The 12,983-nt window shown below is 38.1% G+C and overlaps 1 long non-coding RNA gene across 1 annotated transcript in view; it reads left to right on the forward strand.

Moving 5' to 3' along the window:
* The window catches only part of LOC132649497 (uncharacterized), a 163,193-nt gene extending 151,752 nt beyond the window's left edge, over positions 1 to 11,441 (forward strand). Inside the window, exon 3 of the long non-coding RNA XR_009587948.1 lies at positions 11,366 to 11,441. This is a non-coding gene — a long non-coding RNA (uncharacterized LOC132649497). The remainder of the gene's footprint in view (positions 1 to 11,365) is intronic.
* The last annotated feature ends 1,542 nt before the right edge of the window (positions 11,442 to 12,983 follow it).

Below are 12,983 nucleotides of genomic sequence, written 5' to 3' on the forward strand. Positions count from 1 at the left end.
AGGGCATAGCAGGAAAGAAGTTCTGCTCCCCAGCAGTAATCCCTTTTCTCCAGAAAACCAGAAAACACATGAGGAATGACCCAGAGACTAAAGTTCAGAAAATCCACAAAGTAGAGCGCTGGGTCTGGGGCACTTTAAAAGGAATGTGGAATCAGTCCAGAGATATATAATGGCATATATAAATGGTATAAATACTGAGCCTGGCAAAGTAAACCTGCATGGCACAGTCTCCTTCCCCTTATGCACCTTTCTCAGGGACTGTCCACTACCATCAGCAACCCAAGGAAAGTTCCAGTCCTAAGGACACAGCCTACAGGGAGAGAGGAAACTTACCTGACCATCCCTGGTTGGAAGGAGCTAATGGATAGGAAAGGAGCAGAAGGTCCTGGGAGGGGAAAGAATACATCATACAAAATTAAGAGTTCTGGCTCTTTTGAGCAGGGACTCATGGACAACTCTAAAGGCAGGCTGTCTATTAGGGAAGCATTCATACGCAATAAAAACCATTTGGGAGAAGCTTTTCCTGTGATCTAATATTGCAACACTGAGTATTTTAAATAAAAGAGGTCCCTTGGGCTGGTGTGAATAGTGAGAAGCCTGCTAGTTATGCATAATTAGAAGAAAAATGTGGCACCTACAGCTTTCACCAACTCCAATGTCTCCAAGCTGTCCTCTGCCAGTCACAGGGTGTTGTGCTGAGTCAGTGTGGGATATGTCCCCTTCCCTGCCACTGGCCAGAGTGAGAAGAGCTATAGGATGAACAGGACCTTCTGGACAACTGCAGGAAGGGGTCATTTAGTAGATACTGAGGCTTATCTAGGGCAATGCAAAGTGTTCAGGAAGCTGATAAAGTTGTCTCAGGGTAGTTATCTGAGTAGCAGATGCATAAGCTTCAGCTATAGCCTCTGTCTCCCAGTGGTGTGCACAGCTGGAATGCAGTTTCCTTGGTTTCTGTGAAGAGCTCAAACCAACCAGTCTGTCAAGATGAAAGTCCTCCTGGTCACCAAAGCAGGGGCGGCAAAGTTGACAGTTCCCCATTGAAGACTGCAGGGTGCAAGGCTAGGCTCTGAAAGCTGTCCATCAAGTAGTCTAACACTTGGCTGCCAAGAGCGTCACTTATTCAGAGGAACAAAGAGAGAAAGGAACAATCGTACATAGATTAAGGCATATTCACAACAAAGATGTAGTATCTTCTCCAAGTTTTATCTTATATAACTCTTATCTTTCCTCAGCCCAACACTCTCAGAAAGTGTGCTCTATCTATTTCAGGGAGAGGTAATAATCTGGATGCAATGAATGACTTAGATTTATTATACCCAAACACAAATGAGATACAATCCTCAGAAAGATACATATATGGAGATAAAGCCCAGAAGAACACAGACCCAAGCAAGTGAAGATCTCCACTTCATGATGTCACAGGGCTGGGCTTGAAGCCTGCAATCAGATTATAATTATAGGTAGGGCACTTTGTCTATTAAGGAAGTTTGTTAGAGAAATCAAGCTCATGGTTTATCACTGGCGGATCTTCAGCCAAGCACTACGCGGATGGCATGAAGAAAATTCCAGACTCCCAGGAGGAATGCCAGTGTTTAGTAAAACCTGTATGGTTATATAAACAGTCCACACAAACACCCCGATCTGTTGTGATACAGTAAGAACTCATTCTACGTTCCAAAATGAAATTCTGAAGGACAATCCTATAAGTAAATGCTTCTGATGAAACAAACCAGGCCTGTTATGCTAACTATTTTCCCTAGCAAAGGCAGATTTTTATTTTTTGTAGGCAAATATTTTGGAGCAAGTAGTTTGTTATGAAAAACAAAACAAAACAAAACAAACAACAACAACAAAACCTATCCAGTTGAGCTCTATGACCCTTTTCCTCTGGAAAACAGCTAGATATTGATTGACTGTGTTTGAAGCAAAGCTTCTCATTGTCTTTGTGAGCTCTGATAAGCAGTCAACATAGAAACACATCTTATACTGAGCTTTTTGAACTTTCTCTGTCTCTCTCTCTCTCTCACTGAATGTGTGAACCTGTGTGTGTGTGCCTGTGTGCTTCCTGTATGTATTCCGGTGTATGTGCCTGTGTGTGTTCCTGTCTGTGTGTGTGCCTGTATGTCCCTGTGTGTGTGTCCCTGTGTGCTTGTGGATGTGTGTGGGTGTGGGTATGGTGGGAATGCTTGGCATAAGAGACCAAACTGAGGGTCAGGAATACACTAAGCACCACTTTTGTTTTTGTTTGTTTGTTTTTGATAATTCCACTCGGTACACGTGAATCATATGATTCTTAGGGCGCAACATCTCTAAGATCATAGAGCAGTTTGCGATGAGTATATAAAAAGTCTTAATAAGGAAAACATATATATAGCTTGCTAAGTGACATTACTATTGAAAAAGAAAAGAAAATCATGTGGAGTGGAGAGGATGGTTTTTATAAACCACATTAAACTGTAAAAGTTATACTATTCCCATGAATAAATTCACTTACATGCTAGAAGCGGCCTTGCAGATGTGGTTAAGTTGGCTTTTTGTTGAAGAGATTTCTGTGAGCTATCTAGGTGGGCTCCATTTAATTATGAATCTTTCAAAGTCTAAAAGAAAGCTCAAGAAAGGATCAGAGAAACACAGTGCTGCAGACATGAGTCACTATCGCTGCCTTTGAAGACAGGAAAAGAGGCCACGAGCCAAGTGCTGTATCAGCTTCAGAAGCTGGCTCTTGACCTCGGCTAAGAGCGCACTGTGAAATTGTGACCTCGCTCCTACAGGTGGAAGCAGCTGAATTTTGCCAGCAACTTGACTGTGCAAGGAAATGATCTTCCCTTGAGAGTCCAGCAGAGAACACCTTGCTGACACATTGATTTTAGTTAGGGAAAGTGTCGGCTCATGTCTCCTCCTCTACAACTCTAAGATCATAAATTCTTGTTGCTAAAGCTGGTATTTGGCAATTTGCTATGACATCAGGAGAAACCTAATATAGAGCCTTTTGTTATATCTATTTGCTGAAAGCACCTCTCACTCTGTGCCTCTGTCTTACCTCTTTTAATGCTGTGATTTCAAGAATCTAATTATTGTTTTAAAGCCCTGTTTCAGATGTCTAAGCCTACCTCAAGGTAATAGACTATTATCCTCTTTCCTTCTAATATTTGCAATTCTGTTGTTAGAATTTGCTTAATGCTTTGCTTGTAATTGTATATTTGTTTATAGAGTGACCCAAAGTTGAAGGTTCAAGATCAAGGGGAAAGCTGATGGAGAATGTTCTTGTGTTGGTGACATAGCCTAGGATCAGTTATTGCTGTTCTTTTCTTCCAAATTTAATAAGTTTTATTAACAATATTATTGTCAATAACTTATATTTAATAATACAATAAGTTGTTAATAACTTATTGTTAATAAGTTTTATTAACAATATTCATTTTTTCCTAGCCCCTATAAGAAATCATATAAAAGTATTTGAGTCTTATCTATGACATGTTAATAATATTAACATAAACTTTAGTACTAAGCTATGTTTTTTGAAATAATGTCACGCAATACTTTTCTGAAAATTTAAGTCATCCAACTGTTTTCTTTTTCATAACATTATTCTAAACTCTTCTTTGCTCTTTGTGTTTCTGTATAAGTTTTATAGTCAATAAATGTCCACACAAAAATTGCTTGCACTTTGACTAAAATTAAATTTAACATGAGGATAGACTTGAAAAAAGGCATTAAGTGAGCTAGTGTGTGAATGTGACAGATATATGCCTGTATTTATTAATTTTGTCTTTAATTTTTCAAAAATTTATAATTTTCATTGTGTGCAGTTCATAGATCATTCATTACTTTTTTCCTAGATATTGATGTTTTAAAAACTGTTATAAAAAGTGTCTTTATAAAATTTACCTCATATTCTTGTCAATACATAAAAGCAGTTTTTATATTGACCTTTTATCAGAGTGAATTGTATCATTTCCACATTTGTTTATATGCACAGTCATGTTGTCTTTGAGTGATGGTGGCATGTTTAGCTCTTGCTTTCAATTCTTGTGACTTCATCTGTTCCATACGATTGACGTGAGCCACAGCAGTCTTACAAAATAGAAAGGGATCAATTCTTAAGGGAGGGTGGGACTGGGAGGGGAGGAGGGGGGGAGATGCAGGGGGGAATGCAAAGTGAATAAGTTGTAATTAATGAAAATAAAAAAAATAAATTTAAAAATGTAGCTTTGAAAATTGTTATGTAAGAAGTTTCTCATTTCATATTTGTATTATTGTTTTAAAAATTATGCTTCAAAGCTATATTAACCTTATAAAAGAGTTTTAAGAATATGTATGGAATTGTTGCTTTGAAAAGATTCATCAGTGAAGGCAATTATAGTTAAACATTTGTTTAGAGTTTTTTTCTGTTTCATGACTGTTGATTTCTTATTACTTTTACCCTGAGAAATTTGTCAGATGTATTTAATAGTCCAGTATTTTGCAGACTTTTTGTATAATGATCACTCCTAATGCTGGCAACTAGTATATGATATTCACTTATTTTTTTATAGTCCAGTCTTCCTCAGGCTTTATAACATTCACTATCTTATTTCTAAAGTTATCTTTGATCTTGGCCAATGCTGTCTCATGTTGTGTTAAGGTCTAAAAAACCAAAATAACCCAAGCAATCACAAGAGACCAGCAAAGCAAGGTCTTTTTTTTTTTTTTTTAATCAAGCAGCAAAAAAAAACTGACCAGTCAGAGACAACACAGTGACTCCAGAATTGGCTGTGTCTTTGAATGTTCATCTTACTAAGTGTTTAAGCAGATAAAAAATCTTACTGTATTAATGAAGCTACTGGTCAACCAGAGCTGCAGAACAGACTTGGGAGCTGAATTGTGACCCCAAAGAGAAATTGTACAGCATTTTGAAAGGATGGAACACCAAAGTGAGCAGGACTGGGGTTATCCAATCATATTTTGACACTAGGGGTTGAGCAAGGAAATAAATGTTGGTGACTGGGCCTTAGCTATGTCACCTGCTTCCAGGGTCCTTGACTCAGCCTTTGTAGTCAGTCCCCTCCTAGACTTCAGGCCTGGAATTCAGAGTGAGGAACAAAGGAGTGAGCAAGCTTCATGTAGTCAATTAAGTCCTGACAGGCAATACATTTAAGACTTGTATGCCTCGGTTTAGATAATCTGCAACTTCCCTCCTTATCTTCTTTACTGGTTAACAGACAACTGTGAAGTACCTGAAAAAGTAGGACTGAAGTTGGTTCTAGGCCCTGCGAACATGAACTCAGTTTTGAACATGCCATCAAGATGGAGGTTGTTCCTGAGATGGCTGGACTCAGGCAACTGTCTCCTAACAATGTTTTCTTTTTTTCTCATGACAGGTTGAACACATAACAAGAACAACTAGAACAAAACCTTTTTGTTTATGGTTTAACTGTTTGTGATAGTAGGAGGAGAGTCCTAAGGATGGCTGATGCCTTCTGCCTTGATTCCAGCTTGAGCCTGGACAGTTAGCACTAACTTGAATGTTACTAAAGACTTCTGGTGAACAAAGCTTGAGGAACAGAAGCAGGAACCTACTTTTCTATGTGTTATGCACGTTCAGTCACATGTGTAATAGAATATGTTTAATAGATAGATGGATATGTGATGTTGGAACTTAGAGACATATCTGGGCTAGAAATAAAAATGAGACTATTAGCCTCACACAAACACTGTTGGAAACTAATACAACTAATCATGTCTAGAGGAGTAAGTACGAAATAAAGAGACAAGACAAAACTCTTGATCTAATGCTAAAAGCTTCGTTAAATAAAACAGAAAAATACAAAACAAAATGGCAGAGATTGGTGAAGAGATGTCTGTCTGAGTCAAGTCAACATAATGTATGATGAAGAAAGAGGAAGAAGTGTGAGGAGATGATTCAGTTGGTAAAGTGCTTATCCTGCACATATGAGAACCTGAGTTCATATCTCCAGCACCAATGTAAAGAGCTGGGCGTGGCACTGGGAACCTGTGATCATAGCATGTAAAGAGGAGGTAGGAGGATTTCTGAAGCTTGTTGAGGATTTCTGAAGCTTGTTGACCAGACAGTTTAGCTCCAGGTCCAATGAGAGACTGTCTCAAAAAATAAGGTGAAGAGTTGCTGAGGAAGACAATTAGTATTGACCTCTGACCTTTATAAGTAAACACACACACAGAAAGAGAGATACAATAGCCCACTTATGTTTATGCACACGGACATGCAGATACAAATGTGCATTTATATTCACGCACAAACACACATACACACAAGTACAGACACAATGCCACACATGTGAATACACATAAACACACACACACACACACACACACACAAAGAGAAAAGGAGGAAGAGAGATCATTTGTTAAAGTTCAGTTGGGGACCAAGAGTTGACAGAAACAGAGATCACTAGAGGAGCAGTTTGAGTGGAGATATAAAGGCAAAAGGCTATATTTGAGAATGGGAAATTTTAGCAGAAGGAATTAGAGGCACTGGTAGAAAAAGAAAAAGTGTATAGAAAAGAAAGGTGACACAATAAAGTGCTTTTGCATTGATAAGATGTCATTAGTAACAATTTCACTCTTTGACTTCAGCATCCATTCATAGGGTACAATGAAAATCTTTATAACTGCATCACCAACATACCTTTGCTTGTGGGGTAACATTATACCCGTGTCAGTAATAGTAAAATGTTAAGAATGTGGAAATATGCAGTTTTCAGACAAATTACAGAACACACTAAAAATCCTATTTCTTTGGTTGGTAATGAACAGAAGACAAAACACAACAAGAGAGAAACAGAACAGTGAATGAATGCCATTAAACTTAGGTGTATGGAAAAACTTAATGTTTTTTTTTCCCCCACCGGTTATTTTATGTTGGATAAGAGACTCACTAGCAAATCCTAATGACTACAAGGAATGGGGACAGAAATCAGTAAACAGAAAAAAGTGAACTTTGAAATAAACTTTCACATACACACACACATATTTACTGTGTGTTTAAACTAACTAATAAGCATCATATTAAGTTCAGGACCTAGAGTTTGGTAGCAAATGATTGCACACTTCAAGAAAATCTGAAGATGCCAATCTTTACACACTTCCATAACTTTAAAATAGGCTCAAGTTCTTCCTATCAATATATGTCAATATACAATGGAAAACAATTTCAGGCAAAATATTTGTAACAATCATCGCACATATATTTGCGCACAAAAAGGGTAAAAAAGGGTTTAGTTTACTGACTTTATCTCCCACAATTCCTTATAAAGGAAGCATTAATTCCTGAGTACATAAATATATCAAGTTCTGGCCATCTCTAACATAACTAGACAAGCATGTCTGAGGATGCGTGTTTTGGAAACAGAAAGACAAGCACATTGATCATATAGCAGTAAAATACTGGGAAGAAAGGAGGAGCTAGACCTCCTGGCGCTAGCAGCACATCTCAGGAAATGTGGAGAGTTCATCACTCCAGCAGTGCCCATGCATTGGTCCTCAGATAACCTCCGAGTCATCTGTGATTTATGTTGCTTAGCATGCATGGTTATAAGCAGACACACATATACACGCTCAGCTTTTATAAGAAAATTTGTGCAATGTGAATGTAAAACCTGATTCTTATAAAGTTATACATTTAAAAATATTAATAACAATTTTATGAATGATAGAACTATATTATTGATCTTATTTTCATAACTTTCCTCGTTGTTTGATTTTTTCCATGAATTTGACAAAACCTAATACATTAGAATTGTAGAAAACAAACAAGCAGAAGGAAAAGAACCCAAGAGAAGGTACAAAACACACTTGCTCATACACTCAAAAGGCCCACAACTACAGTAAACTGCAAGCCATAATACATACTCGAAGGACTTGTTCACGCTGCTTCAGTCTCTGTAACTTCATCTGTGCATTGATCCTGTTAATTTAGAGGGCATTGGTTTTTTTGGTGTCCTTGATCCCCTCTGGCTCTTACATGCTTTCCACCTCTTCTTCCTTGGGAATCTCTGAGGCCTATGTAGCGTCCAGCTTGACGTCTTCATGCTCAATGAGTTGTGTATATGTTGTCTTCTGCAATGGAACCTTGCTGTCAGTTTGTGGAGAACACCCTGTAGTCTTGGCAACAGCCTGGGTTATTGGGGGGGGGTCCCATGACACCCCATCAGCCAACAATTCATTTAATTGTAACCAAATTCTAGTGCTGGAAGCTTCTTTTGGTGACAAGATATGTCCAGTTGGGACTCTGTCTTCTCCACATATAAATCCACACACTATGAATAACTGAATTTTGATAAAGAAACCAGAAAAAAAAACAGTGGGAAAAACAAAAGACAACATCTTCAACAAATGCTGTTGGTCAAACTGGTTGGCTACCTGTAGAAAACTCCAAATAGATTCACAGTTATCATTCTGCACAAAACTCAACTCCACGTGGATCTTGGACCTCAGCATACTGGTGCTCATTGCTGCTCAATTCAATTACTAGTAAAATGTTGAAAAGTTACAAATCTTACAGTTTAGCTACAGTATATTTATTATCCAAATACATAAAGAAAAATAAACAGTAGAGTATAATCTATGTTCAATGTAGTATGCTAATTATTTTAAAAATGTATTTATATTTTAATTAATTATAATTTATTCACTTTGTATCCCAGCTGTAGCCCCTCCCTCATCCCCTCTGAATCCCACCCTTCCTCCTCCTTCTCCTCCTGTGCCCCTCTCCCAGTCTACTAGTAGAGGAGGTCCTCCTCTCCTTCCATCTGACCCTAGCTTATCAGGTCTCATCAGAACTGGCTGCATTGTCTTCCTCTGTGGTCTGGTAAGGCTGTCCTCCCTCCTTCCCCCCCTCTCCGGGGGAGGTGGTCAAAGAGTCAGCCCCTGAGTTTATGTCAGAGACAGCCCCTGTTTCCTTTTCTAGGGAACCCACTTGGAGACTGAGCTGTCATGGGTTACATCTGTGAAAAGGTTCTAGGTTATCTCCATGCATGGTCCTTGGTTGGCGTATCAGTCTCAGAAAAGGCCCCTGTGCCCAGATTGTTTGGTTCTGTTGCTCTACTTGTGGAGCTCCTGTCTCCTCCAGGTCTTACTATCTCCCCTTCTTTCATAAGATTTCCTGCACTCTGCCCAAAGTTTGGTTAAGTGACTCAGCAGCCACTTTAATACCCTGCTGGGTAGAGTCTTTCAGAGGCCCTCTGTGGTAAGCCCCTGTCCTGTTCCTTGTTTTCTCTGTCTTCCAGTGTCCTTCCTGTTGGCCTTTCTGAATGAGGATTGAGCTTCTTACCCAGGTCCTCCGTCTTGCTTAGCTTCTTTAGGTATACCGATTTTAGTATGTTTATCCTATATTATATGTCTAATATTCACTTTAATTATTAATAGTATAGTAACATTAACAGCACTTTTGATTTGTTTAACATTCTTTTGAACTTTAATTCTGAGGGTCCGAGAGTCTTAAATGGAAATCAGGTCATCACATCTGGAAAGCTGAATCAATATTTCTTTAACTTATAATGTTGGTAGTAAAAGTGACAAAAATGACAGTTTGCTGAGTGCCTTGCTATTGCTATAGATTTTTGGTTTGGGCATTTTATGATGCAGTTAATTTAATATTAATATTATTGAATAATTCAATTTAAATTACTTTATTTTCAATAATATAATAAACTTGGACAAGAAACCTAGTTCATACATGCTTTAGAATGACCATAGACATAATACTTAATCAAATAAATAGTATTTTATACTCTTACTTCAGGTAAAAACATATAATTCTAATCTATGTAAGAATATTAATACATACTGTACCATAGAAAGTATGGGCTATGCGTAACTTCATAACCTTTTCTATTTATGTCTTCTAGGGAATCATGAATTAGTAGCGCACTTTGGTGAGACTCAGAGGATTCTCAAAGGCTTCTTTTAGGGTGACATCCTGAGATTCAGGATATATACCCAAAGATATCTTTTTTGGTTGTTCTTTTTTCCTCTGGAAAAAGTGTCCTGTACAGAGGCAGTCTCCCCTGAGCATCGTCTCTACAGCACACAGCACCAGTGACTACCCTGGCGCCTGTTGCTGCCCATGGTTCCCGTCCTTTAAAACAGGGAAGTTTGCTTACGCTCTCGCTTTCATCTCTTGCTTCACAGTGTCAGAGTCTCAAAACTCTGGCTTGAGTGATGGACAGACTTAAAAGAACCCAGTCGTCAGCTTGATCTTGAGGATACAATGCCAAGTCTTTCTAACCTAGAAACCATTCCTACCCTTTGCCTTAAAAATCACAGCACACTATTTTTTCCTCTTTTGTGCTGGCCATTTTTAAAGATTGAACATATAAGCCAGTGAGACCTTTCCCCAAATGTGTCAGAGCTTTTTCACCCAAGCACATACCAATGCCTTCAACAACCCCCTCAGGAACATATGAATCTTATACAGAACAGATGCCTTTGTTTAGTGCTCTTCAGAGACAATTTTCTAACTGTAAGGAAAAGTTTCTTTTAGTAATTTATTTTCAGAAAACACACTCTCATTCTTTGTGGTCTCCTCCCTCTCTCTGTCTCTTTTACTTAATTTTCCACTTCTCTCTTGTTCTGTATAGTCAAGTATGTAATTGCCCTATCCATTCAACCATTGTTTCAACAAAAAAATTAATATGTCACTATTTCCTGGGCCAACATCATTTTGTGCTCTCATTTTTCTCTTTTTTGTTAGAGGTATCCAGATAGAATGATGTCAATGTTGGTACATAGGAAATTCCTAGAAATAAGGTTGAATAGCATTTGGGGAAGAATCATGCAGTCACACACGTACTGGAAACCAAAAGTAACCCACTTTAGGGAATACTTAAAATTTCACATTTGATGTACAAGATGTTAGGTTACTTGTAGTGTCTACAATTCTTCACCTCAAAGGATTCATCAGCTCAAAGGATACTCTTTGTTTGAAATTTTTACCCAATTTGATTCCTTACCCTAATAATATTATCAGAGACCACTTCCTTATTGATTTTTTTTCCTCTTGCAAATAAGTTGCATTGTAATTCTTTATGCCTTTGACTGGTGCACATAGCTGTAAGGTGCTCAAAGACAAGTGTCTTGCCAACTGTTGCAACTTTGATGCTGTTGTATCTTAGATGTTCAATACAGGTTTATATAAAGAATGAGAAGAAGTAAAGGGTTAACATTTTTAAATGCCACAGAGTTGCTGTCACAGGTCATTCTGGTCATAGCTCCTGGTCTTCCTCTGCTACCATCTGAAGCATCATCAAAATAGAGTTCTGAAAAGAGAACATTTAAGTATACTACAAATCTGAACTCTAAGAGAAGCTGTTTATCTGCTTGTTTATTTTACAACATATTCCAACAGATCAAGTTCACGTAGATGATGGGAGGAAAGCACAGATATCTGTTTCCAGTACAGCAGCACTCGAATGCCAACCTGGGAGACGATGCCATAGAGATGCCAAAAGGACTGGGTCTTCTGCATCTCATTAGAGGTAAAAATGGAGGTTCTGTCCTTTGTAAGTGCTAGAGGACACCTGCCAACTGCTGGGCCTCACATACAGGCAGTATTTATAGACAGGAGACCTTCTAACATGTCGTCTTGGACTGTGACAGAATGTGTTTCTATGTGAGCTTTTGAGAGAAATAAAATTTTTAAGAGCTAGATACTGATACAGATATGGATCTACATTATTATAGGAGCTGAGTATGCCACTGTCTGAGCCTGCAAACTGTAGGTCAAACAATCAGTTGGTATAGCTATAGACAACACCAAAGATTATTCAAGAGAGTTCGTTGTGAAGGCGCCATTTCTAGGAAAGGAATGGATAATTTCCTAGTTTAGAAAGGAAAGTGGGAAGATGGGTCGGGGGTTGCAAATCTTTATTTCCTCTTCATTTTGTTCTCTTCTGGCCCTCGAAGAATTACATCATATCTGCCCATTTGGAAGACTGACTTATTTTATTGAGTCTGTTGATTCTGGTGCTAATATTGTAGGGAAACACGCATGTAGACACCTTGAAATTGTGTTTAACCAGACATATAGGCATCTCCTGAGCTGGTCAAGTTGACATATAAAGTCAGATACTGTGACCCTAATGGTTTATGTTTCAACTGTCAGTTGCCATGCGGGTGGGCTGGAAAAGCTTCTGGGAGTTAAGACAGACTTGGTAGTTCAGAGAGGGGTCACGAATTCCTTTGCCTCCCTATGGATTGAAGCACCAGCTTCAGGTGTTCTTTTCCCGACACATGAAAGCTGCTTGAAACATAGCATTACTCTTCAGTCTGTACCTGTTGGGTATGTTTTGTTTTTTTAATCTTTACTTTCTGAAGGAAATATGAAGACTGCATGTGGTATCAAAAACTAGCAATACAGCAGAGCATAAAAACATATGGAGAAAGGATTTCTCACTAGAGTTTTTCTTTTAAGAGCGTATAAAGTAATTTGAAACTTTCCTTTAAAAAGTCCCAGGAAAGCCTCTGCATTTTTATATTCACATGATTTTATTATATCCAATATGTTTTATGGAATACAGACATGATCATGAATATTTTTAAAAACTTAAAGTTATATGACATTCCTAATTAAATGAATAAAAACAGACTAATGTGAACATTAAATCACAAGAAAAAATATTAAAAAGGAAATGAAGGATACTATGTAAAAATAACACGTCGAAAGAAAGTAGACCAACATGTGCAAAAGTTATAAGACATAGGTAAGACTTGGCTCAGCATTTCTGGGTCTCCAGAAACAGCCATAAAAAATAAGGCAATATGATTTGCTGCTATTTATGTCCCAAGATTCAGTGACGTGTGTTAGGATTGCATGGGATAGTGAAAAGCCCCATGTCCATGTGAACACTCCGAAGATGCTTCTTCTGACGACTTTCCTTCTGTGTCAAATGCATGATCTGTGGCCACTACTGTTGTTGGTTGCTGTCCCTTAAATGTGATTTCTAAGTTCAGCACAAATCAGGCCA

The sequence above is a fragment of the Meriones unguiculatus genome, chromosome 20, assembly GCF_030254825.1.
Source record: "Meriones unguiculatus strain TT.TT164.6M chromosome 20, Bangor_MerUng_6.1, whole genome shotgun sequence".
NCBI lineage: Eukaryota > Metazoa > Chordata > Mammalia > Rodentia > Muridae > Meriones > Meriones unguiculatus.